The following is a 27,309-nucleotide window of genomic DNA, read 5'->3' on the forward strand; positions in this document are numbered from 1 at the left end:
GCTGAGTAGTATTGCAGCATGTGTGTGTGTGTGTGCGCGCGCACGTGTGTGTGTGTGTGTATACCACGTTTTTTTTATTCTTTCATCCTTTGATGGACACTTGAGCTGTTTCCATAATTTGACTGTTGTTGATAGTGCTGTTATAAACATTGGGTTACATGCACCCCTGTAAATCAGCATTTTTGTATCTTTTGGATAAATACCTAACAGTGAAATTGCTGGGTCATAGAGTACTTCACTTTTTAATTTTTTGAGGAACCTCCAAAAATGGAATGCATCAGTTTATATTCCTAACAACAGTGCAAAAGGGTTCCACATTATCCACATCCTCATCATCTGTTGTTTCCTAAAATGTTAATATTAGCCATCTGACAGGTGTGAGGTGATATCTCATTGTGGTTTTAATTTGTGTTTCCCTGATGATGAGTGATATTGAGCATCTTTTCATGTGTTTGTTAGCCATCTGGATGTCTTCTTTGGAAAACTGTCTATTCATGTCTTTTGTCCATTTCTTCACTGGACTATTCGGTTTTTTGGGTGTTGAGTTTGATAAATTCTTTATAGATTTTGGATACCTCTCCTTACATCCATGTGTGCACACATGTGCGCATGTGCAAACACACACACACACACACACACTGATAATAAATAATGGGTAGTGAAAGAATGTGAATTCAGAAAAACATTTATTCTAAGTACAAAAGTACAGAAAGGGACAATCATTTCCCTTATTAATATTAAAGGATTTTTTTAAATGCTTGATAAATTATACCATAAGAAGAGACTTTTTATAAGTTTCTTTATTTGATGGGCTGAATGCTCCAATCAAAAGACATAGGGTAGCAGAATGGGTTAAAAGACAAAATCCATCTATATGCTGTCTACAAGAAACTCATTTTAGACGGGAAGAGACCTTCAGATTAAAAGTAAGGGGATGGAGAAATATATATCATGCTACAGGAAATCAAAAGAAAGCCGGAGTAGCGATACTTATATCAGACAAACTGGACTTTAAATTAAAGACAATCACAAGAGATGAAGAAGGGCACTACATAATAATTACAGGGTCCATCCATCAGGAAGAACTAACAATCATAAATGTCTACGCACCGAATATGGGAGCACCTAAATATCTAAAACAATTAATCACAAACAGAAACAAGCTTATAGATAAGAATGTGCTAATAGCAGGGGACTTTAATACTCCGCTTACAGCAATGGATAGGTCAACCAGACAGAAAATCACTAAAGAAATAATGGACTTGAAAGACACATTGGACCAGATGGATCTGACGGATATATTTAGAACTTTACATCCTGAGGCCAGGGAATTTACTTTCTTCTCAAGTGCGCATGGCACATTCTCCAAGATAGATCACATACTGGGACATAAAGCAGCCCTCAATAAATATAAAAGAATAGAGATCATACCATGCACACTGTCAGATCACAATGCTTTGAAACTTGAAATCAATTACAGGAAGAAGTCTGGAAAACCGCCAAAAACATGGAGGTTAAAGAACACCCTTCTAAAGAATGAATGGGCCAATCAGGCAATTAGAGAGGAAATTAAAAAATATATGGAAACAAATGAAAATGAAAACACAACAATTCAAAATCTATGGGATGCGGCCAAGGCAGTCCTAAGAGGAAAGTACATTGCTCTCCAGGCCTATTTCAAGAGATTAGAAAAAGCACAAGTCCAAAATCTAACAGCTCACCTAAAGGAGCTAGAGGCAGAGCAACAAGAACGCCCTAAACCCAGTAGAAGAAGAGAAATAGTAAAAATTAGAGCAGAAATAAACAACATAGAGACCAAAGAAACAATTGAACAGATCAATGAAACCAAGAGTTGGTTTTTTGAAAAAGTAAACAAAATTGACAAACCTCTAGCCAGGCTTATCAAAAAGAAAAGAGAGAGCACCCAAATAGACAAAATTATGAATGAAAATGGACTTATTACAACCAACCCCTCAGAAATACAAGCAATTATCAGGGAATACTATGAAAAATTATATGCCAACAAATTGGACAACTTAGAAGAAATGGACAAATTCCTAAACACACACTCACTACCAAAATTCACACGGGAAGAAATAGAAAACCTGAACAGACCCATAACGAGTGAAGAAATCGAATCAGTGATCAAAAATCTCCCAACAAATAAGAGCCCTGGACCTGATGGTTTCCCTGGGGAATTCTACCAGACATTTAAAACAGAATTAATCCCAATTCTTCTCAAGCTATTCCAAAAAATAGAAGTCGAAGGAAAACTCCCGGACTCATTTTATGAAGCCAGCATCACTCTGATTCCCAAGCCAGACAGAGATCCAACAAAAAAAGAGAACTATAGGCCAATATCCTTGATGAATACGGATGCAAAAATTCTCAACAAGATCCTTGCAAATCGAATCCAGCAGCATATCAAAAGAATCATCCACCAAGATCAAGTGGGATTCATTCCTGGGTTACAGGGCTGGTTCAACATTCGCAAATCAATCAATGTGATCCATCATATCAATAAAAGAAAAGATAAAAACCATATGATCCTGTCAATAGATGCAGAAAAAGCATTTGACAAAATACAGCATCCCTTCTTAATAAAGACTCTCGAGAAAGTTGGGATAGAAGGAACCTACTTAAACATCATCAAAGCCATCTATGAGAAGCCTTCAGCTAACATCATCCTCAACGGGGAAAAACTGAGAGCTTTCCCCCTGAGATCAGGAACACGACAGGGATGTCCACTCTCACCACTGTTGTTTAACATAGTGCTGGAAGTCCTAGCATCAGCCATCAGACAACAAAAGGAAATCAAAGGCATCAGAATTGGCAAAGAGGAAGTCAAACTTTCACTCTTCGCAGATGACATGATACTCTACATAGAAAACCCGACAGACTCCACCAGAAGCCTACTAGAACTGATCCAAGAATTCAGCCAAGTTGCAGGGTACAAAATCAACGTACAGAAATCGGTTGCATTTTTATACACCAATAATGAAGCAACAGAAAGAGAAATCAAGAAACTGATCCCATTCACAATTGCACAAAAAACCATAAAATACCTCGGAATAAACCTAACCAAGGATACAAGAGATCTGTATGATGAAAACTATAGAAAACTTATGAAGGAAATTGAAGAAGACACAAAGAAATGGAAAAACATTCCATGCTCATGGATAGGAAGAATAAATATAGTTAAGATGTCATTACTACCTAAAGCACTCTACACATTCAATGCAATTCCAATCAAAATTGCACCAGCATACTTCTCAAAACTAGAACAAACTATCCAAAAATTTGTATGGAACCACAAAAGACCCCGAATAGCCAAAGTAATACTGAAAAATAAAACCAAAACGGGAGGTATCACCATCCCAGACTTCAGCCTCTACTACAAAGCTGTCATCCTCAAGACAGTATGGTATTGGCACAAAAACAGACCCATAGACCAATGGAACAGAATTGAGAACTCAGAAGTGGACCCAAAAGTATACAGCCAACTGATCTTTGACAAAGCAGGAAAGAATATCCAATGGAAAAAAGACAGCCTTTTTAACAGATGGTGTTGGGAGAACTGGACAGCAACATGCAGAAGAATGAAACTAGATCATTTTCTCACACCATGCACAAAAATCAACTCAAAATGGATAAAGGACCTGAACGTGAGACAGGAAACTATCAACACCCTAGAGGAGAAAGCAGGAAACAACCTCCTTGACCTCCACCGCAGCAACTTCTTACTTGACACATCCCCAAAAGCAAGGGAATCAAGAGCAAAAATAAACTGTTGGGACCTCATCAAGATTAAAAGCTTCTGCACAGCCAAGGAAACAACCCAGAAAATTAATAGGCAACCAACGGAATGGGAAAAGATAGTTGCAAATGACATATCAGATAAAGGGTTAATATCCAGAATCTATAAGGAACTCACCAAACTACACGCCCGAAAAACAAACAACCCAGTGAAGAAATGGGCAGAAGACATGAACAGACACTTCTCCAAAGAGGACATCCAGATGGCCAACAGACACATGAAACGATGCTCAGCATCCCTCCTCATCAGGGAAATACAAATCAAAACCACACTGAGATACCACCTCACGCCAGTCAGAGTGGCTAAAATGAGCAAATCAGAGAACTCTAGATGCTGGCGAGGATGTGGAGAAACGGGCACCCTCCTACACTGTTGGTGGGAATGTAAACTGGTACAGCCCCTCTGGAAAACAGTGTGGAGGTTCCTCAGGAAACTAACAATAGAACTCCCTTATGACCCAGCAATAGCACTGCTAGGAATTTACCCAAGGGATACAGAAATGCTGAGGCATAGGAGCACATGTACCCCAATGTTCATAGCAGCACTCTCCACAATAGCTAAAACATGGAAAGAGCCTAAGTGTCCATCAACAGATGAATGGATCAAGAAGATGTGGTTTATCTATACCATGGAATACTACATGGCAATGAGAAAGAATGAAATCTGGCCATGTGTAGCAACATGGATGGACCTTGAGGGTGTTATGCTGAGCGAAATAAGTCAGGCAGAGAAGGACAAATATCATATGTTTGCACGTATAGGAGGATTAGGAGGAACTTGACGGAGAAACAAGGGGGAGAAGAAGGGCGGAAATGGTGGGGAAAAGGGAGAGAGGCAAACCATGAGAGACTCTTGAATGCTGACAAAAACTGAGGACTGATGGATGTGGGAGGGAGGGGGGATGGGCATGGAGGAGGGCACTTTGGGGATGAGCACTGAGTGTTATGTGGAAAATAATTTGACAATAAACTATTTGTAAAAAAAAAAAAAAAAAAAGTTTCCTTATTTGAGAGAAAGAGCAAGAAAGCCAGCAGGGAGGGGCAGAAAAAGAGGGAAAGAGAGAATCTCAAGCAGACTCTGCACTATCAATGCAGAGCCCAATGTGGGGCTCAATCTCATGAACCATGGGATCATGACCTGAACCAAAATCAAGAGTCAGATGCTTAACTGACTGAGCCAAACAAGCTCCCCAAGTGCTTGATGAATTATAAAGACTTGGTGAATATGAAGTATTGTTATCACCACTAGCCCAGTTAAGCATAACATTATATCCCTGTGTGTATCCAATTGTGTCTATGTATTCTTAGAAGTATATGAATGAGCTCTATCCATTCTGTGATGAATACCAGCAAGCTGGTGACTATACCTCTAAAGACAATTTGTAATATTCAAGAAGAATAGGAAGAAAGAAAATTCACAAATGACTAAGAATCCTTTTCTACTCCCTGAATTTATATAATGAAAGTGTGATATCCTTCTGGGTTTCAGTTGAGGGGACTGTAGCAGGTTCTCACCCAACCACCTCAATGATACAAAACATGGACACCCAGTGTGCTGAGAATCATTGGTACTATCCTATCTCTTACCCTTTTACAATTGTCCTATGGCTCATGCTCTTCTTTACTGCTTTAAACATTCTATCTACCATCACAGGAGGGCCACAGGAAAAGGAATCCTGCTGTGCACAAAGGCCCAGAAACCTCCAAAAGATAGCAGTGCTAAGTTGACTATAAATCATACACCCATTTTACTTAGTCAACAAGAAAACTTAAGTCTATCAGAGCTATCGGTCTTGTCAAAAGCTATCATCAATTGTTTTTTAATTAATTAATTAATTAATTTTTAGAGAGAGAGAGAACACACAAGCAAAGGAGACGGGCAGAGGGAGAGAGAGAATCTTAAGAAAGCTTTATGCTCAGCATGGAACCCAAGTCAGGGCTTGATCCCATAACCCTGGGATTTTGACCTGAGCCAAAATCAAGAGTCAGATACTCAACTAAGACACCCTGTCACCCCAAAATCTATCATCAGTTCTTCACTTTTAATTTATTCTCTATACAGAAGCCAAAAATAGTCTTTCTCTGATCTGGCCAGTTTGTTAGAGTGGCTTACCATTTTTTTATGATACAACTCCAGACCCTCACAATGACTACCATGCCAACCAAGGCTCAGGAAGAGCCTTCTACTCAGCCCAAACTGTGGCTACGATCCCTCTGCAAGGATCTTTCTGCTTCAGGCTTTTGCAAATGTTTTGCTTCTACCAGGAATGCTTTCTCTCCTCCTTTTTACCAGTCTAAGTCATACTCAACCTTAACAGTTTCTTCTTTTGAAAGGAAAAGAAATCACATACTGTTGGGAACTGTGTAGCTCACTGCTTCAAAATAAGTAACTCATAATTTCAACTAGTCATCTATATTTATATATCAGACCCAGTTCCTCTACTAACCATTTGGGAGAACTTCATCAATAACTAACTCTGTGCTCCCAATTCCTCCTTCATTAAGTGAGAGACCTAAATTGTTGTCCTTTTAGACTCCAAATTGAAAGATATAAAGAGTTAAATATTGGAAACAATATATAATTTTATTTTTATTTATTATTTTTTAAAGTATATTTATTAATTTTGAGAGAGGGACACAGGAAGCACCATGAGCGGGAGATGGGCAGAGGGAGAGGGAAAGAGAAAATCCCAAGTAGGCTCTGCACTGTCAGCAATGAACCCCACATGGGGCTTGATCTCACAAAGTGAACTATGAGATCATGACCTGAGCCAAAATCAAGAATCAGTTAACCATCTGAGCCACCTAGCCTCCCCTATTGTTATGTTTTAATCATTAATCTACCTTGAGTGAATAACGAGAAAGTGGTCTGTATTTCTTTAAAGGTGGCCATCCAGTATTTGTAATACCATACGTCTTTCCCCAATGATATAATTTTTAGCATAAACTGCTATATTTATTGGGGTCCATTATTGTAGTTTATTATGTTCCATTGATCTATTCCTTACTAATCATTCATAATTTCTATAATTATTATGTCTTTTTTTTCTCCAGAATTTCCCTGGAAATTTTACATGTTCAATTTTTAATATTTTCTAAAATAGGTGAAGTAGTGCCAAAATAGTTTGTTATTTTTATTGACTTTTATTACCTGTGTAGATTAAATTATGGGGGATCATTTGTGTTATAACCCAGTCTTACTTCATAGGATGAAATTGAGGGGTTATTCATTCAAAATTTTTAAATGTTTTCAGAAAAATTATATTTCTCCATAGAGAAATTTTACATTTTTTTTTAATTTGTATAAAGGCAATTTACATTTTCACTACTACTATAAACTGAATATTTTCTTTCATTGTATTTCTTTACTTAAGCTTATTGAGGTAAAACTGACAAAAAAGATTGCATATATTTAAGGTATACAAATTGATGAGTTTATATATGTATACATTGCAAAATGATTACTTTAGTCAAGTTAATTAACACACTCATCACCTCACAAAGTTACCTTTTTTTTCTGCTGAGAACATGTAATATCTACTCTAACAAATTTCAAATACATAATACACTGTTATTAACTAGAGTCACCATGCTTTACATTAGATACCCCAATACTTCCCATTGCCCATACCCTCCAGCCATTGGCAGCCACCATTCAACTCTTTATTTCTAGAAGTTGAACTTTTTTAGATTCCACATGTAAATGAAATCTTACAATACTTTTCTGTCTCTTCCTTGTTTATTTCACTTAGCATAATGACTTCCAGTTTCATCCATGTTCTCACAAATATTTAGTAATATATAATAATTAATGTTGTGATAATATGAGATACTTGCTCATATTTTATAGCTGTATTTTTACTCATTATATTTTAACTGTTGCATCTATTATAGAAAGGATATTGATTTTTTTAAATTTTTATTTATTTTACTAGATTCTTTTTTTTTTCTTTTGGTTTATCAATTGCCTCTCTTCTGCTGGGTTTTCTCATTTCATAACATAATCAGAATAATAATAAAAATAGTTTTGCCTCTACCTTTACATTTATATATGTCACTTCTTTCCCTTATCTAATGACATTGGTTAGTATCTTCAATCAAACATTAGTTTTTAAATTTACTTATTTATTATGAGAGAGAGCGAGCACAGCAGGGGAGGGACTGAGAGAGGGAGAGACAGAATCTCAAGCAGGCTCTGCACTGCTAGCAGAGTCTGATGCGGGACTCGAACTCACCAACTATGAGACCATGACCTGAGCCATGACCAAGAGTCAGATACCCAACTGACTGAGCCATCCAGGCACCCTTAATATTATTCTTTTAAATGGTAACATAGGGACAGTGGACATCTTTACATTGTAACAATTAAATATTAAACTGTAACTACATGTAAAGCACAACATCAGCTTTGGGAAGAGTCAAAAATGCTTGATGATATTTGAACTGTGTTATTAGGAAATTTACTACACAAGGGAAGAGTTACAAGATGATAGTTCTAATCTGAGATAAAAACTCTAAGGAAGAAGCAGATGAAATATGGTCAAAGTTTAGGTGAAATAAAGATATCTTTTTCCAGGTAGATTTGTTAAGCTTATATGATGAGAACCTGTTGAAACATCTTCTCATGCAAGAGATACTTCAGTTGAAAAAAAGAAAAAGAGAGACTAGTTCACTGAGTGAAGCAAGGCATGCTTAAAGTAATTGTGCATTTGGACAATTTGGACACATCAGACTTCTGAGGGTAGGAAATGGAAAGTCTAGTGAGTCAAGACCTGTATTTCTTTAAGTAGAATGAAATGGATGTTGTAGACACAAGAGACTTTGCAGTTCTAATTTCAGTTTTGTCATTGACGAGTTGATTGACCAAAGTCAAGTTATTTGACTTCCACAAGGACCCCATTTCCTACAAAATTAAAAGAACAGCACTACCCACCTTTCCTTTAGTGTTAAAAAGGAAATCACGCATGTGTCTGTTAAATACTTGAAAAATAAATCATAAAAGATGTAACCACAGCAACAGACATTCAGAGTTCCAACACATGTTGGTCTTTATCTATGGCCCACTGCCATTTAGGAAGAGAGCTTTATTTTTAAAAGCTATGATTTCTTTTAAAGGGACATATGGGAACTCAATGCATTCTTCCACAAATAAAAAGCCAAAACATCTGGTGTACCAAATGGAGAGGGAGAAGAAAATAGGCTATTTAGGGACGCCATCTTTTAACAGTGCAGGTGTATATTGATAATCATTTGGCTAGAAAAATGCTCTGCCCAGCCTGGCTCCGGATTTCTGCTTTGAAGGAATTGTAGATAATTGAGAATAGGTTTATAAAGGCTTTGCTCTCCATTCCTAATTATGACATAAACTTTCTACATACTGGGCTGTTTTACATTTATAGTCCTGCATTTGTAATCTGAGAAGTGTTAAATCTGCTTTGCTTTATAAGCACTTGATCCATTATATGTTGAAGTTTGCATTGGGGAAGTGGTGAAATGCCACATAACCCGGGTCCATAAAGAGAAGACTGAGTTCTTCCTACATAAAACAGAATAGTCAACAGGGAGCCGATCAGACTGTAGAGCCAAGGAACAAATGACAGGAAGTTGGAGCTGTGAGGTTGTGCCAGGACTACTTCCTTGCATGATTTCCGGTCAAGTACAATATTAATTAGCAATGTGAGCAAGAAAGAGATGATGTTCCATCAATCTCTCATCTATGAAGTCATCATATATCACATTACTATTCTTATCGATTTCAAATGTACCAAGGAATTTGATAAGGTGTTACTTTTGAAACTTTATTAGTTGTATTTGTATTTGTCTTAGAATTAAATGTAGGCAAATGCTTTTGTATCAATATTCAATAAAATACGTACAAAGGAATTAATGGATATTAACAAGTGTTATCCAAATGGTTAGGTGATGAAATTGTTTAGGAAATGCTAGGAAGTTCTTGACAATGGGACTCTTGTACAATGACATATTGGGGCAAAGACTCTTGAGGCTCTCTCTAGCCTCAAGAATTAACATTTCTGTGGAAACTATTTATTCAGAAACTATTGAAGTGTACTCTGTATGGAATGCCACATTAGAAACTGTAGATGGACACAAGAAGGATGAGAATATGTTACCATCCTCAAGGAGCCAGCACTCTATGGAAAAGGAAGATGACTAGAAAATAATATCTTGAAAGGAACTGACTGTGTGTGTGCATGTGTGTGTGTGTGTGTGTGTGTGAGAAAGAGAGAGAGAGAAAGACAGAGACAGAGAGTGAGAGCGCACGCGTGAGTGCATGCGGTTTTTTAAATACTGCTGTACTCCCAATAATTAGACTATTGTCTGCTACATGGTAGGCACTTGGAAAATATTTAGCAAATGAATGGATGATGGAAAGATTGTAAAGGGCCAGAAAGCTAAATGAGTGGATTTCAACTTGATTTTTCATTCTGTAGTAAAGAGGGAGTAATTTCAGCCACTTGAGGATAAAACGTGGAATGATCTCTCTTTTCCAGAAAGGATTGCACATAAGCTGCCTTAGAATCCTGGCCATGAAGCATTCAAACTAGATTAACGTGCTGCTAATAAAATGGTTCAAATAAAATTTACATATTTTATTCACTCTGCATAGTTATACTTAACATAGCCAAAATTCTCTACATAATGCTATTCATTTTTCACACAAAGTTAAGGCCTCTGGAAAATAAGTTTACTGTATTTTTCAAAGATCTCCAAGTGGCCAAGATATCTCATCTCATCTATATTTCATGACATGGATATATTTAAGGACTTTTCAGTGAAGTCAACTGGATTAAAATCCTTACTCTCTCCCACTTAGTGTATCACTTCCCTTACATTAATTTTATTCATTAAAATATCTCAATAAACCAGTCTACCAGGGAATTAAGCCTACTTGTTTTATGCCATCCTGTAAATCTACTTTCTCTTATTATATTATCAATGAAGAAGAGCTTGTTTCCCCGTTTTTATTCAACTACTTTCATGTATATATGTGTTTATATATTTTCTAGTTATTTCTTTATATCTTAGTCAGATCATGTTTGACTTTCAGTAAAGTGTTACTTCACTCCATTCATTTGTCTTTTCCTAATATATTTCTAATTTAAAAAAATTTTTAATGTTTATTTATTAGAGAGAGAGAGAGACAGAGCAAGAGCGGGGGAAGGGCAGAGAGGAAGGGGGACACAGAATCTGAAGCAGCCTCCAGGCTCCAAGCCATCAGCACCGAGCCCAGTGGACGCCGGGACCGAACTCACAATTGTGAGATAATGACCAGAGCCAAAGTCAGACAACCGACTGAGCCACCCAGGCTCCCCCATATTTCTTTTCTTTTCTTTTTTTTTTTATTTATTTCTAGGAGAGAGAGAGAGAGAGAGAGAGAGAGAGAGAGAGAGAGAGAGACAGCGTGAGCAGGGGAGACAGAGAGAGAGGGAGTCACAGACTGAAACAGGCTCCAGGCTCCGAGCTGGCAGTCAGCACAGAGCCCGACGTGGGGCTCGAACCCACGAACTGCGAGATCATGACCTAAGCGAAAGTCGGACGCTCAACCGACTAAGCCACCCAGGCGCCCCTCCCATATTTCTTTTCTAACTCTTAGGCTTGGCATACATGGTTGCATAGATCCCGAGTTCATAAAAGTACCAAAATATATGTATGCATATATCCATAACCAAGAAAATTTTAACATTCACAACCACAACAACAATGACAAACAAACATAGAAACAAAAATGAGATCCAAAGCAAGGCCAAATTAAGTAAATCATCTGTAATACACTCAGTTGTAATAGAAACACCTTAAGCCAGCCTGATTCGCTGGCACAGACTCACTCAGATAACAAATCATATTCTTAGTGAGATAACCATAAATTGAATTTGCATCTAACACACCAAGTAAATATGAAAAGACTGCCAAGTCTCCCCAGCCATCTCATATATTTATATTCTCTGTGTTTGACAATAATAAAAGAGAAAATGGGAGAGATTACAATTGTCAGGAGACACAGACCATGAAGGAAAGAGAGAGAGAAAGAGAGAGAGAGAGGGAGAGAGAAGGTATTTTTTTTGAGGCTTAAAATAAATAGTACCTATTAATTACTGAGTGCTTATTATATGCCACATATTCTCTTATTCTTTGTATTCATGATTTTATTACAGAATCTACAATACAATAATAAGGTAGATATCATCAAGCTATTTTAATATTTCCAAGAACTGGGACATTGTAAGAAACTTGTCTGAGATTATTAGACCAGTGAATGGTTGAATTGAGATTTAAATCAGGACTTTTAAGTGCTAGTGACTGTGCTGATACATAATTTTTGGCCATTCTAAAAGTAATTATTTGTCTTGGATTTTGAATCAGAAAGTTGAAGAACAATGTGTTAAAGAGGGGGGTTATAGGAACAGATACCCAGCTAGGCTTTTCTCAGTATCTATTTAAACTACAAAAATTAATTATGGCCAAATCTGTAAAGTAGGTAATGAATCATACATGATCTTAATCATTGCAATTTACTTTATTTATCTTTTCTTTCTGGTACTTCTTGTTTCTGCTTGCAGTTATGCTCACCCAAGAAGAAATGTTTTCTGCTGTTATTGTTTACTTTATAAAAAGCCACAGAAATCGTCATCCAAGTGTAAATTTATTATGAAAATGTTGTCAATAACCACCTAAGCCAGAATATCATCAGAAAATCACTGGAGGGCTTGTTGAAACATAGCTCGCTGGGCCTCTAATACTAGGGTTTCTGACTTCCTAGTTCTAGGGAGGGGCCCAACATTTGCATATCTAACAGGTTGCCGACTGATGCTGTAAGAATAGTTGTAAGTTAAGTGTAAAGTCCTTTCAGCTGCTCAGGCTCTTGCACTGTCATATTTTTGGCAAGTGGTTCTGCGCAGGATGGCTCCAACACAAATCACGTGATGTGCTGGGGGAAAGAACTAGATCCTGTCCACTTAGAGACACTACTATGTCCACTTAGAGACACAAACACTTGAGATGGACCTGAGTGGTCCAGAAAGAGGTCCACCCTCAAGGAGGGACAGTGGAGAATGCTGAAAGAGAACTCATGGCATCTCTGTAACATGGGAGTGAATCTAGGAAAGTGACCCTGAAGCTCACAGAGGCACGGTGGTCTCAGGAGCAACATGGCAACTGCTAACTGGAATTTATCCCAAACCCGCATGTGTGGTTGGTCTTTGGAGGAGAGGCAGTGCATTTGATCCTTAAAGGAACCTGAGAGTACATCTTACCACATTTTGAGGCTTGGGCAACACATCTATGGATTTCTAGTTCAGGGTGGCTTAAAGCAACAGAAATTTCTGTGAGCTCAGTTCTGCTGCTGCGTCTTGCTGTGGCTATTGGCATTCCTGGACTTGTGGCTTTATGACTCCAATCTCTGCCTCTCCAGTCACATGGCCTCCACTGCTTCCTTCTGTTAAATCTCCCTCTGCCTCACTCTCGTTAGGACATTTGCCATTGAATTTAGAGCCCATGCAGACTATCCAAGATAAATCCTCCACTCAGAATCCTTGAGTTAATTACATCCTTTGCTATATAGAGTGATATTTATTCTTTACTAGATGAAGTAGTCATATTAGTCAGGGTTCTCAAGGGAAATGGAACAAACAGGAGAATATATATATATGTATATTATAATACATAATATGTATAATACATAATACGTATGTATTATATATATCATATATATGATTAATTAAATGATTTAGTCCAAAATCTATAGGGTGAGCCAACTGGCTAGAGACTCAGAAAAGCCAGTGTTCCAATTTGAGTCCAAAGGTAGTCTGCTGTAGAACCAGGAACAATTGATCCTGCAAAAGAAGTGCAAAAGCAGTCAGCTGATGAATTCTCTCTTGCTCAGGACAGGTCAGCCATTTTATCTATTGAGGCCTTCAACTGATCATATGAGACTCACCCAGCTTAGAGGGTGCAATCTACTACTTAAAGTCCAGATTCAATGTCAATGTCATCCAAAAACACCCTCTCGGTTGACACATAAAATTAACCATTATGGCATTATTTGTAGATTGTAGGGATTAGGACATTGACATATCTTTGGGAGGAGGCCTCATTCAGTTTATTATATGCATGCTCATAAGGCAGTAAAAAAGACCTTCTTTTATAAGCTGCACATGCAGAAGATTTACTTGCTGTGCATTAGCTAAGATCATCCCAAGTGGCAAAAGTTCTTTCAGGATCTGGTGGGCCCTTTTTCTGGGGAAACTAACAGGGGTGAGGATAGTGAGAGAAATGCCAGTTTTGATGTGGCTGGTTTATAGTTTGGAATTGATACTCATCATCTGCCATCTCCATTACCCATTTCATATTCCTCTCACCTTCGCATCACACTTCTGCTGGTGTAGATGACTTCCACACAGGAAGGTTAACTGGATCCTCACCCTAGAAGAGTCTGAGCTGCTCATCACCACATTCTTAGGCTGAGGCAGCTGTACGTGCCCATTTTCTGTCAAAATTGAGCAAGGGAGTAGCAAGAGTCAAGCTAGTGGATTCTCTGGGGGCCACCAAGTTCTTCCTTCCCACCTGTGCAAAACCGCAGCTATCTCTCATATTATCATTGTCACTCAGATATTACTCATATTCCCAAGGAGTAGATCACCTCTGGTGTGGAATGGAGGCTTCTTTCTTTGACAGGTGATCTCATGGCATGGGGGTTCTGAAGTAAATGGGTTAGAGCCATAGTTTAAAGTTTATGAGGCTCCTGCTACTTTCCCTGATGAGAGAGCATTTCCTCACTGGAAACTAGGACTTCTAACCTCACAGAACCAAAAATGTCAGGGAGAAGACATATAACTTGCCAAAGAGGGTCTTTGAAAGTGAAGGTAAATTAAAGTCCTTGCTTCCCTACTTGGTTTCCAGACTTTTCTATTCTACTGAATTTGGGACACAGTAGTTTATATTGGTTATCAATTTGCCAGTTGGTACACATTTGGAGGAGAGCATCTTATCCTTTCTGGGTCTCATCTCAAAGCTGAATTCTAAGAGTACCTCTACCAGTCATTCCATCCCTTCTATCAGCCTGGAAACTTCTATATGGGGTAACAGTGGATAGAAAACCATATTCCATGATTAGGTGCTCACTGCTGTGACCCTTTCACCAGAAAGTGGGTTTTTGGTGATGCTACGCTATGTAGGACCACATGTCAGTGGACCCCATACCTTGTAAACCCTAACATAGTGTGACTGGCTGAATCCTTGCAGGCAGGAAAGGCAGATTCATATCCAGAATATGTGTCACATCCACTCAAGGTAAGTTGCTGCTCCTTCTAGAGTGGAGAAGGTCAAATTAATCAACCTACAACTAACCGGCTAATTAGTCCTTTAGAAGTGTGATACCATATAGAGGCATATGGAAGTTCAGAAGGAAAGGGAGAGGCATTTGGAAGCAGCAATAACCAGACAGGCTTTGATGAGTGGGACCCCATCCTTCTGGGTTTATGCATAGCTCCATTTCTACCATAATGGCTATTCTACTCACTTCCCAAAAGATCAACACAGCAGTGATGAATGAGTGATGTCAACTGGCTGAGCCATCTTTTTCAGGGTCACTAACCACTGATGAATGTTAACATGTGATGCAAAGTTCATCCCACTTTTAGCCTGTATCTCAAATATACATCCACATGTCTCTGGCCCAGATATCTTTCTCCCAAATCTTCCAATATTAATCTTTCTAGGGGTGCCTAGGTGGCTCAGTCGGTTAAGCCTCTGACTTCAGCTCAGATCATGAAGTCATGGCTTATGGGTTCGGGCCCCACCTCGGGCTCTGTGCTGACAGCTCAGAGCCTGGAGCCTGCTACCGATTCTGTGTCTTCCTCTCTCTCTGCTCCTCCTTTGTTCATGCTCTGTCCCTGAAAAATAAATAAATATGAAAAAATATTTAAAAATTAAATATATATATGTGTATATATTATATATATATTTATTTATTATATATATGAATATTTATCCTTCCAAGCCTCTGATCAATCAGTCAAATCACTTGCAATGCCTCAGGTGTCCATATGTACCCTTGACATATATGTAGCCATTACCTACAAGCTTTCCTTCCTGGGGACATTTCTCTCAACTGTATCCTTCATGGCCACCATTGACTGGAGCAATAATGTAGCAACCATCTATTGTCCAGTTTGTCCTCACTTACCAACTCAACCCATCCTTGTACCAAGTTTAGACTTGTTCCTCTGTTAGGGGACACTCCTGTACTACTGCCAATGTGGCCATGGATGTGACATGAGGAAGAGATGCCACTTGATCAGTGATCTAGGGGACATGGAAGCCTGGTTGTGGAGTTTAATTGTGTCTTTTCCTATCACTCATGACAATTTTTATGTATAAGTACAAAGAAATCTATATAAATAACTACTATGGATGTGTATGAAAACACACAAACGGAAACACAAATGTAGCATATTCCAGGAGGTTGAACTCACACAGTTTCCCTAAGGCATGAAAAATAGTAGTAGGTAGCTGTATAGGTGACAGATCGATAGATCGATTGATCAATAGACAGATGCAAGCCCCTAATGCATGGCATTGAAGAATGTTCACATACATACTATTAAGCAAAAATAGCAAGTTGCAAAATATTGTGTGATATGATAAATCACATTAAAATTAAACTCTGTTTCTCTTTCTGTGTGTGTGTGTGTGTGTGTGTGTGTGTGTGTGTGTGTGTGGCATAGAAACAAAGAAGCATGAGGCACCTGGATGGGTCAGTTGAGCATCCGACTTTTACTCAGGTTATGATCTCACAGCTCATGAGTTTAAGCCCCGCATCAGGCTCTGTTGCTGACAGCTCAGAGCCTGGAGCCTGCTTTGGATTCTGTGTCTCCATCTCTCTCTGCCCCTCTCCCACTCATGTGCAAGTGCCCTCTCTCTCTCTCTCTCTCTCTCTCAAAAACAAACATTAAAAAAAAATAAAAAAGGAAACAAAGAAACATACCTAACCCTCTTAAGAATAGCTATTCTGGGCAGTGAGGTTTAGGGGAGACAAGCAGAGAACTTTCCTATTTTATTCTCTACTTTTCTGAATTTCTTGCTTCTTTAAACAATGAGCAGGCACTATTTTAGCATGAAAATGCTTTTAAAAAACGGGTTTAAAACATTTGAGAAACAGATCACACACGGTTCAAAGCAAAAGAGTCAAGTTTATTTTAGATCGCTTCTGATGGACTCTACTCAAGAAGTAGCCTTTCTTTCCCACCTGGTCCCTGATGCATTGACAACATACCCCCCACCTCACTTCCTCCTCTGCAGGAGCAGTTTGTGTGCGGGGCTGTGTCTTTCCATCTGGCAGACAATCCACAGTCCAGAGTCAATGAACACGTCCATAGTTCTCCACAACGCCAGAAAGTGGCATTACTTCTTTTTAAATATTGAAATATTCAAAATCTATTATACAGAAGTGTGGGTTCTTTAAGCGTCCCTTAGTGAAATTCTGGAAGTAGATTAGAATGTGATTCGGGGTGGAATGATAGATTATTTAATATTAAAGGAGAAACACTGAGGATCTCACTATTGCTTTCATTCTGAGAAATTCGAGTTTCACAGAGTTTAATTTGCCTCCAATCACACAACTAGTTTATGGCAAAGCTAAGCATTTTAATTTTTCACACAATAATCTTCATATAGAAATCTTGGATACTTCTTATTTTCCCTCATCAGTTACATTCCCTTTAACAACCCCTGAATTGATGGCTGAATTTGAAAATGCATCTTGGCATATGAAACGTAACTCTCTATTTGGAAGGAAGTACTACTAATACTGTTTTCCCACCAACTGAGATCTGAGATGCAATATTGTATCATTTCTACTCTAGAAATGACAAGGAAATTTGTGGCTCCTCATTAAACTCCTTACGGTATTTTGTGGGAAAGGAACATGTCTTCAAAATGATATTTTATAACTTGATACGTGCTCTAGAGGAGAACTGTTTCAGATCATTAGCAGTATATTTGGAACAACATAAATACAGAGTCAGTGATCTTAAAATGGGCAAATACATAAAGGAGGAAAGGATTTGGTGGCTGGGTTCTTACTGGTTCATAATGTGACACTGGCACACCAGTGGCAGGTGCTTGGGAGTGACCTGGGGAACCTGCACTAAGGCTCAATGAGCCTTAGGACTTTGGATAACTAGGATGGGGAAACGAGGAGGAAAGGTAGAATAGGTTACTTCAGAAAGAGTAAAGAATCATGTTTGGTTTTACTGCTCAGCATTTATAAAATTTGCCTATACTCTTTTTCTTTTCAGTTCCCTTTTTGAAAGCTTTCTATCCATCGCCCCCCCTTCTCTGTAAATTCGAGTGCCCCCGTCAACCATGGATTCTTCTACCAGAGAAGGTGCACAGGTAAGGGAAGTCCCATGTCAGGGAGGGCCAAAAGGTACAATGAACTATAAATATCAAGTGAGAAAATACAGTTTAAAGATAACAAACTTATCTATAATACTTCGCACTTCAAATTATTCTTTCCTTAATTTTTATTTTTGAGAGAGAGAGAAAGAGAGAGAGAGAGGCAGCATGAGTGGGGGGGGGCAGAGAGACAGTGAGACACACAAACAGAAGGGGACACAGGATTTGAACTCTAGGACTGGAAGATCATGACCTGAGACAAAGTCAGACGCTTACCTGGCAGTGGGGGAGGGGAAGAACTGTACACAATTAAAAACTACTGAATGCATGACCTCATACACTAATTACTTTTGTCTCCTTTTAATATTGCTTTAAAATGAAATTCTGACAGTTTTTTTAATCTCTCCATGCCTCAATTTACGTATTTGATATAATTTAGTCAATTAACAAATAGATTTTGAATAATTTGCAATATGGGTGACATATGGTTGGTGGCAGAGCATAAAACAAGTAATCCAGCATTGGAATCATAGGCTTAAAATAAAATTAGATTCATTTAGCAGGTACAGTTCAACACAATGACCTTCTAAAATAAATATTTACAAGAAAGGCTCTACTTTGTAAAACATGGGTAAGTAAAAATTCAACTGAAAACGTGCAATATGCATGTTAATTAATATGCAACTTAAATAATAAACCATGCTAATTCAAGAAGGTTAAGTGAAATGTAACTGTGTGTCTGTGTCTGTTCCTGACACAAAGATGCCACTCTAGCACTTTTTGTGATATTAGTATACTTGACATATCCATTTTGGTTATTTGAAAAAATAGCTAAGTATTTATTTTAGTTATTTGAAAACATTCAATAACTCCTCTGTCTCAGAAACAAAACCGAATTCTTAAGAGGCCAATGTTGAGTTGATCGTGACTAAGAAGGGAATTTTTACAGGCATTTATACAGGCATTTGTAAACTCTATCAAATTCCTGTCCTTATGACAAGATTCAGATACCAGGACAAATGTATAAATATTTCATGCATTGGATTAAATTAAAAAAAGACTATCCATGTTTAATAACATACACTCGAGAACTTCAAATATGACTCTAAAAATTTAAGGAGGCTCTGCTCAAGTTGTCCAAAATGATGACGGCCAACCTGTCATCCATTACCTGTCTGTGGTCATATTCATAACCTAATTGGTAAGATTTAAATTTTTTTAATGTTTTATTTATTTCTGAGAGAAAGAGACAGTGTGAGCAGCGGGGGGTCAGAGAGAGAGGGAGACACAGAATCTGAAGCAGGCTACAGGCTCTGAGCTGTCAGCACAGAGCCTGATGCGGGGCTTCAAACCCACAAACCTTGGGATCATGACGTGAACCAAAGTCGAATACTTAACCGACTGAGCCACCCAGGTGCCCCAGAATTGGCAATATTTAAAATGAACATTGATTACTTGCCATTCATCTCCTAGCATGATCAATGGAAAACCAAAAGCACTTCCATGAATGTAGGCATAAACTGAAAATCACTGCAAGGCAAATTTTGGAAAATACACTTAACACACATAGATGGACTTTGAAGAAGTATAAGCCTTATGAGTGTGTGTGTGTTCAATCGTGTGTTAAGTACACAATTAATCTTAGTAGATTAAATCATTCATGTACTTAACCTTCACACTGACTTACAAATTCAGTATTATTACTATATTACAAAAAGAAGTAAATTGAAGCAAGTAAAGAATGTACAAGAAGACTTTGGGAAAATTCCCTTCGTAAAAGGTCTCTGATACCAACATCGATACTCTGGTTTCACCATGGGAAGCCAATGGGATCCTTGTACCACTATTACCTATTGTTTCTTTGTGAGATGTAAGCATTTTGTCTCTCTTAAAAAATAAGCTTCTAAGGAATTAAGCAGGATATCTTCAATTCTCCTGAGAAGTCTTTTGTTAGACCTCCTTTTTTAAGAAATGTTATTTTTTAACTGCACCTTTCCCTATATATAGGAGAAATTTGACTCTTTGTTGTTGGAATAAGTGTCCTAAAATTGGGAGCCTTTAATTTTAACCTGAAAAAGGTATCTTATTCCATTTGAGCTGTTACCACAAAATATCATAGGCTACGTAGCTTGTAAACAACAGAAAATTTGCTTCTCACAGAAATTCAAGTTCAGGGTGCAGTGTGATCAGGTGAAGGCTCTCCTTTGGGTCACAAAGTTCTTACTGTATCCTCATTTGGCAGAAGGGGCCAGAGATTATTTTGAAGTCTTTTTTTTAAATCAGGGCACTAATCCTATTCATGAGGACTCCCAAAGGCACCCTAAGCATCTCTCAAAGTCTTCATTTTCTAATACCATTGCATGGGGGCATTAAGATTTCAGGATCTGAATTTTGAGAGGACACAAACATTCAGAGTTCAGCAGGAACACTTACCTGATGATGCTGGTGGAGACTGAGATACTAGGAGCCCAGCTTCTTTTACAGTCATAGAGCATTCATACCATTCGAGTATTTCTGCATTCTGGGGCAGGAAAGCCCTCCAAGTCATCCTTCGACATTACTGGATACTGAATTTGATAAGGATGGCCATAATCTTATGGTTGGTTTCCATCTCCCCTAGGCCAGTAATTTCCATCTTCTGTTACAAAATGTCATATATGATTAGAAAGGTGAGACACCCCTAAAAAAAAGGCAAGCTGAAAGAACCAAATTACTGTGAAGTACAAACCTTCCATAAATCTGCCTCTCATGCAATGTATTTTTGTGTCATACATTTTACGACAGTGGCTTGAAGAGGGTAATGGGCAACTTTTTTGTTTGTTTAACTCTCTGTCCAAATGAATACAATTCTTTAATATTTCAGACAAGGTTCGATTCAATATGTTGCAAAGTACCAAACTCTATTACCCATAGTTTAACTCTACTATCAACACACAGAACATTTTGAGAGTGGCTTCTTGGAAATACTTTTACCCTTTCCCTAGATATGCACTCTAGATCTGAGATGTGACTTCGCAGGATGTGGGGACTCAGTATGGCAAAGCAGTGATGTGAGGTGGCATTGACATCGCAATGGTTAGTTAATTAAGAATCCATTAGTAGCAAGAGCCTTGTGATAGTTGGGCAAACTTCTTCAGATCACTGAACAAGGCTGTTACGTGATCGCACAAACCTTTCAAAACTTGGGATCCAAGAGAGAACATTTATTAATAATAGGATCACCGAAATAAATATATAAAGGTTTAACAAGGCCTTATGAACCCATAGTAGAGGACAAATTAAGGGCAATATTTAAGGGTTGGGGTTTTTTTCCACTTTTTCTTCTTCTGTGGCTGCTGTTCATTCATTCTCTCATGAATTTACTCCAATAAACTTTCTTTGGTTGTGATAGATAGAGATTTACCTTGGTAAATAGAACAGACCCCATTCCTGCATTTTTGGAGATTATGATCAGTTAGGGGTTACTGTTACTGAGGATGAGGCTCTGAGGATGAAATTTCAGGGCAGTGGGGGAGAAGGAATTCAAAGATTAACATCTTTCTTATTATTCTACAAATCACAGCATGGGACCATTCCTCTTCTCATGGGTAAGGGCTACTTTACATGAATGTTTCAAATGTTTCAGAATTTTTTTAAAAGGATGCCTTAGGAGTGAAAAATATAAAAGGAGGCTGAAATTTATTTTTTCCCCAAAATTTAAGACAGCACTCAAAGAACCACTCTAAGGAGTGTGTTAAAAGCACACAAAAAAAAACCAACTTGGATGAGCCCCCAAGTAGTAAAATCTAGATAATTTAAACTTCAACATGTTATCACAAAATTGATAAATTCAACAAAATCCATAAAATAAAATAAAATAAAATAAAACCTATTAGCCCATGTGAATAAGATGAAGTAAGTGAAGAAATAAATTGACAGAGAGATGGAAAAATTTCTTCCCTGCATAGAACACGATAAATAAATATATAACAATATGTGGTTAGAACATCATCAATAAATAATAAAACTAGGGGTGAAAATTTGATAAGCAAGACGCTTACATAGACTCATGTTATGTTCCAATAACTTTCTTATTAGTCATGAAAGGAATATTAATTTATTAATATAGAAACTTGGTAGATACATTAATTCTAAATTTTTATATCACTAACATTCAGAGGAATTGACAACATGCACCTTCTAATAAAATGAAATGAGAAGGAAACAGCATCACTTCTGTGATATTCCAATCTAAAATGAAATATTCTGAGATGAATTATAGGGATAGATCAGACAAACCCAAACGAATAAGAAACAGAAAGACAGAGACAATATTCCAGATTAAAGTGTGATTAAGGAGACACTTCTAAACTAAATGTGATGCATAATCATGGCTTTGATCCCAAACTAGTGAAAAAACAGTTTCTATAAAGGACATTATTGGTATGACTGTCAAAATTTAAATACTAACTGTAAATTAGACAAAAGTCAATCTTTGTGAAATTTCCTGATATTGACAACTGCATTATGGATATGTCAGAGAATATTTTTGTTCTTAGGAAATGCACACTGAGGTTTTACCCATAAGGAGACATGCTCTTTTCAACTTACTCTCAATTGGTTAGGAAAAATAAATATCATTTATCTACCTGTCTATCCTATCTATCTACCTGTCTATCTATCATCATCATCTTTTTATCCAGAGATATTAGAAGAGTAAGGGAGAATGATAAAGCAAATGGAGCCAAATGTAAACAAATAGTGAATAATTATAGTGAATAATAGCCAGTAGGTATCTGGAGTTCCATTACGGACTTTTGAAGATTTTCTGTAAATTTGAAATATTAAAATAGAAAGTCATGAAAACAATTACTATCTGAAAAATTTAGGTCAAGTACTTTCCAGTGAGTAACAAAGTTATTTCTTTGTTGTTGTTTTTTAAATTACTGTTCCTTGCCAGTGAGTTTGCGTTGAGAGCTTTTCATTCTTCTTCAACTCTAACATCAAATATATTTCTTACTTTTATCCATGGGCAAACATACCATTTGATCAAAAGCTTATTTTCCATATGTACCCCATTAAATGTGTGAACGGAATCCCACATTTACTGACTGTAAATATGCAGAGTTTAAATTTATTTAGACACATGTTCAACTGGACCTTTCAAAAACAAACAGATGACAAAAACCCAGACAGCATTATAAAAGTAAGTAAATATGAGAATTCTTTAAATAATAAATGCAGACCAATAAGCTTGAAAATATGAAGAAATTGATGATTTTCTAGTAAAAGACAATTTAAAATAACCACAGAAATACAGACCAGAAGAGATGGACCAGATAGGTTTTCCAGGAGAGTTGGATCGAACTTTGAAGAATGAGGTAATAGAACTTATGCACACAATTCCAGAGAGCAGGAAAAGAAATACTTGGGAAGCTCTAATGTATGAGCCAATATAACCTCAATGTCAAACTTAGTGAAGGATGGCACAAGAATGAAATCAGTTATTAATTTATTTTATAAACATAGATACATATTTAAAAATAAACACCAATATAGGTAAAATAATTATAACGTGAATCTGGGGCACTAGAAATATTCTAGCTCTTGGTCTTTTTTATTAATGTTTACTTATTGAGAGAGAGAGAGAGAGAGCATGAGCGGGGGAGGTGCAGAGAGGGAGAGGGAGACACAGAATCCCAAGCAGGTTCCAGGCTCTGAGCTATCAGCCCAGAGCCCAATGTGGGGCATGAACCCATGAATGGTGAGGTTATGACCTGAGCCAAAGTCGGATGCTTAACCAACTGAGCCACCTAGGCTCCCCTTGGGTGGTAATTACATGGGTACATGCACACCATCCAGGTGTATACTTAAGATTTGTGCTATTTACCCATCTACTTGCATGCAACATTCCAAGTCAATGAACAAAGAAATGTTAGTGTGGATGAGAGGAGCGATATAACACCTTTGCGATAGAACCACAATTAATTTTTTTCTGTGATGTTTTAATACACTTTATCTCATTTTAGAGGTTTCCTGGAATTCCAAAGGTTTTATCCCACCCCCTACTTGGTCTATAAAAGCCCATTTGATCTTTGCTCACAAACATCGCATAATCTAAATATACGTTTCTAATTGCACAGTGAGGACTGTGAATGAGAAAACAGAATCCAAAAGAAAGATGTTTCTTTAGCTCACGTAAATGGCATTTTTGATTTCTCCAAACTTTATTTCCCATGTCTAATCTTTGATAACCGGCTGTATTGGCATGGCCGACTTCCAAGTCTTCCAATGCACTTAAAAGGCTCAGAGGAGCCATCCGGTGTATATTAACCCACTGTGAAAACAAAGAACTTGAGTGCTCCCTGTCCCTTATTCTCAGCCGTTAATGGCAGTGGTTGGTATTTACTCTGGGATCGGTGTACGGCCAGCACAGAGCCCGGGAGACGGAAACTTTTCCGAAACTTTTCAACAACTTTTTTTTTTTCTTCTGGTCTTGTGCAAAGGATACTTTTGATATCAGTGACTTTCTCCTCAGTATGAATCTTATCTCCATTCCTTGTCTGATGGAGAACCATTACAAAGCAAGAAATGGTAGCTTTTCCTGATTTACACAGTAAGACTCTGGGAAGGATCTGGAAACACCAAAGAGAGAATCTTCATGGCTGGAATGCATCAAATAAAATGTAGCCAAACAAACAAAGAAGGAAACGAAGAGCTCTTTGCTTTCTAGCATTACATCTACTATGATGTATTTTCTGAAAGCCACCCAAGTATAACTATTTATTTTAACTAAAGTAATCGAGATTAATGTCAGCGGTTATGACACACAGTGTTTGCTAAAGAACACATAGAAGAATTGCTCAGGGCAAGCTTCATTAAGAAATCAGATAAAATTAGTAAAACTGATTATATTTCAAAACTCAGCAGCAGCTAAAATTGCCATTCAGGAGCTTCCAATTAACACAATTGGGCTTGTTCACAATCAGCTATTGTAATCTCATTAGCTTATTATGTTTTAATCACTGTGATAACAGCGCAGCAACATTTATTTTATTTTGCATGGGTGGAGACTGGCCACATTGGGAGTGTAACCTACAGCCTAGCACTAGACCCGCATAGGCTTTTGGAACTTGGCACGCATCCCACCCTTTCGGGAAATCACCCCGACCGAGTGTCGAAGGCATGTAGACCCCCCTACCCTAGCAGTGAGAGGGCCTTATGGAAACAGACATCTCATTTGGCATCCACTGATGGGAAGATTAATTATATGGCTGACACCGTGACTCAAATCATTTTGTAATGGCATTTAGAGAGTTGACAGAGTAGGCAAGTCAGGGAGGAAGAAAGAGCTTGAAGAGAAAAGGGGGGGAAGAAAAGAGACGGCATTCTCCGAGTACCTGCGTTTCACTACTGTGCCGCTTTGTTTTACCACCATGTTTCGTAAACCTGTTTTGAAGATGCGAGTCGTTGCAAAAACACAGAATCTTTTTGTCCTTTCAGTAGAAGTCTGCACATATCTAAAAATACTTGTGTTTCACTGATACCAAGTATTGCCTGCTGCAATGAGATTATGTTCTTTTGATGGGAACTGGGGTGTAACAGCCATCTACAGAAAGCAATAGGTTGCCCTATTTTCTGGCTGAAAATGCTGCGTGTTTTATGAACTGCCTCTATCTTGCACACCAGGGATGTGTCTGTGGCTAAGGCCGTAATAGGATTTTCCTAAATGATACAAAAATACAAATACTCTGACCAACCGGCTTGCAGCGCCTGCTTATTTTCCAGCAAGTTTTAAGACTGCGTGTTGCCACCACCTTTTAAGAATATTTTTTTTATTTCACTTTTCCATTATGAGCGTTTTCTCTGAAGACGTCAATGATCACTAATTGTGGTCTGCAAAAAGGAAAACAACAGAGGCAGCGTGCCAACGTACGTGCAAATCCTTGTTCTTGGCAGGACCCTGCACAACCGGAAAGAGGGGAAGGGGTAGGGGGGACATGGATAGATGTGCATACTGGAAATTCAGAAATCCTTCCGCGGTCTCAAAACCGCATGGTGTCTTTGTGTGTGTGTGTGTGTGTGTGTGTGTGTTTGGTGGGTTTTGTTTTCAGTTTTCTTTTTTTTTTAGTAGTTTACTCTAATTCTATTTAAAAAAAAACAATACGGTCACTGAGATCCTGGTATTTTAATGTCCATAAAAAAGTAAATGAGAGAAAGTGCCCTCGTAAATCCCAGGAGAGAAAGTTAAATGAAAATGGAAGATAGAGTCCTTCTGTGACTATCATATTACCATACCTAAGCACTCAAAAGGTGAACGTTCATCATTATTAAAATCATTCAATTTGTGTCTTTAATTATAACTTTTGGGGGCATGAATGGCTCCAGAGAAATTAGTCTTCTATTTGCTCTATGAAAGAATTTAATAAGTAATACATTATGTTAACTGATTTTTAAAAATCCATTTAATTTTTCCCTGAATTCTATTTTAGGATGATGAGTTTTGATATCATAGAAATTCTTGTCCAACATCTCCTGCCTAGCCAGGGACAAATTTTTGTTTCTTAAACCACAAGTTCCTGGATTTTGTATATTTACAATTTAACTTCTGAGTTACATGTCAGTCATTCATAATTTGAGCCATGGCCTACTTAGCAGTGTATTAATCAGCTGCAGTCTCAGATTCTCTTTGTAAAAATCCACACAAGTTGCTTGAACAATGGTCTCAGGTTGCTTTCAAGTCATTGTTTTCATTTTGAACAGTGACACTTGTGTATTTGGAGTGGCTCATGTTGTATAATCAATAAGTCTCTTCTGCCCGTGTCTATAAAAGATTGGCAGAGTGATACCCCCATGGTATGGGATCTGCATGGGTTTAATGACAGAAAGAATGTCTTATAATCCTTCACATCTTTTCTGATGGCAACAGATAATTACATTGAATTCTCATGTGCTACAGCACTTACAAATCACTTTTAAGAACGTGGCTTTGTAAATAACATGATGAAACTCCTATACCAGATGCAAACAGGGAAGGCCGGATTTTGAGATTCAGCATCTTCTTTTATGCAATTTCAAAGAAAGATATTTTTAGAGGCA

The 27,309-nt window shown here is 37.7% G+C and overlaps 2 long non-coding RNA genes across 3 annotated transcripts in view; both read right to left on the reverse strand.

Annotated features, from left to right (window-relative positions):
* Nucleotides 1–11,675: 11,675 nt before the first annotated feature.
* Nucleotides 11,676–15,670, reverse strand: LOC120246223. The gene is made up of 3 exons (XR_005531985.1): nucleotides 15,633–15,670; nucleotides 14,193–14,320; nucleotides 11,676–13,667 (listed from the first exon to the last, which is right to left on the reverse strand). It is a non-coding gene; the product is annotated as an uncharacterized LOC120246223 (long non-coding RNA).
* Nucleotides 15,671–15,695: 25 nt separating this feature from the next.
* The window catches only part of LOC120246218, a 38,172-nt gene continuing 26,558 nt past the window's right edge, over nucleotides 15,696–27,309 (reverse strand). Inside the window, exons 2-3 of one of the 2 annotated variants that reach the window (XR_005531980.1) lie at nucleotides 20,665–20,869; nucleotides 15,696–15,725 (exon numbers count right to left, since the gene is read on the reverse strand). This is a non-coding gene — a long non-coding RNA (uncharacterized LOC120246218). Of the gene's footprint in view, nucleotides 15,726–19,689; nucleotides 19,762–20,664; nucleotides 20,870–27,309 lie in introns of those variants that run through there. The other variant, XR_005531981.1, reaches the window with a different exon arrangement.

The sequence above is a fragment of the Hyaena hyaena genome, unplaced genomic scaffold (assembly GCF_003009895.1).
Source record: "Hyaena hyaena isolate Hyena2069 unplaced genomic scaffold, ASM300989v1 scaffold_455, whole genome shotgun sequence".
In the NCBI taxonomy this organism is placed as follows: Eukaryota; Metazoa; Chordata; class Mammalia; order Carnivora; family Hyaenidae; genus Hyaena; species Hyaena hyaena.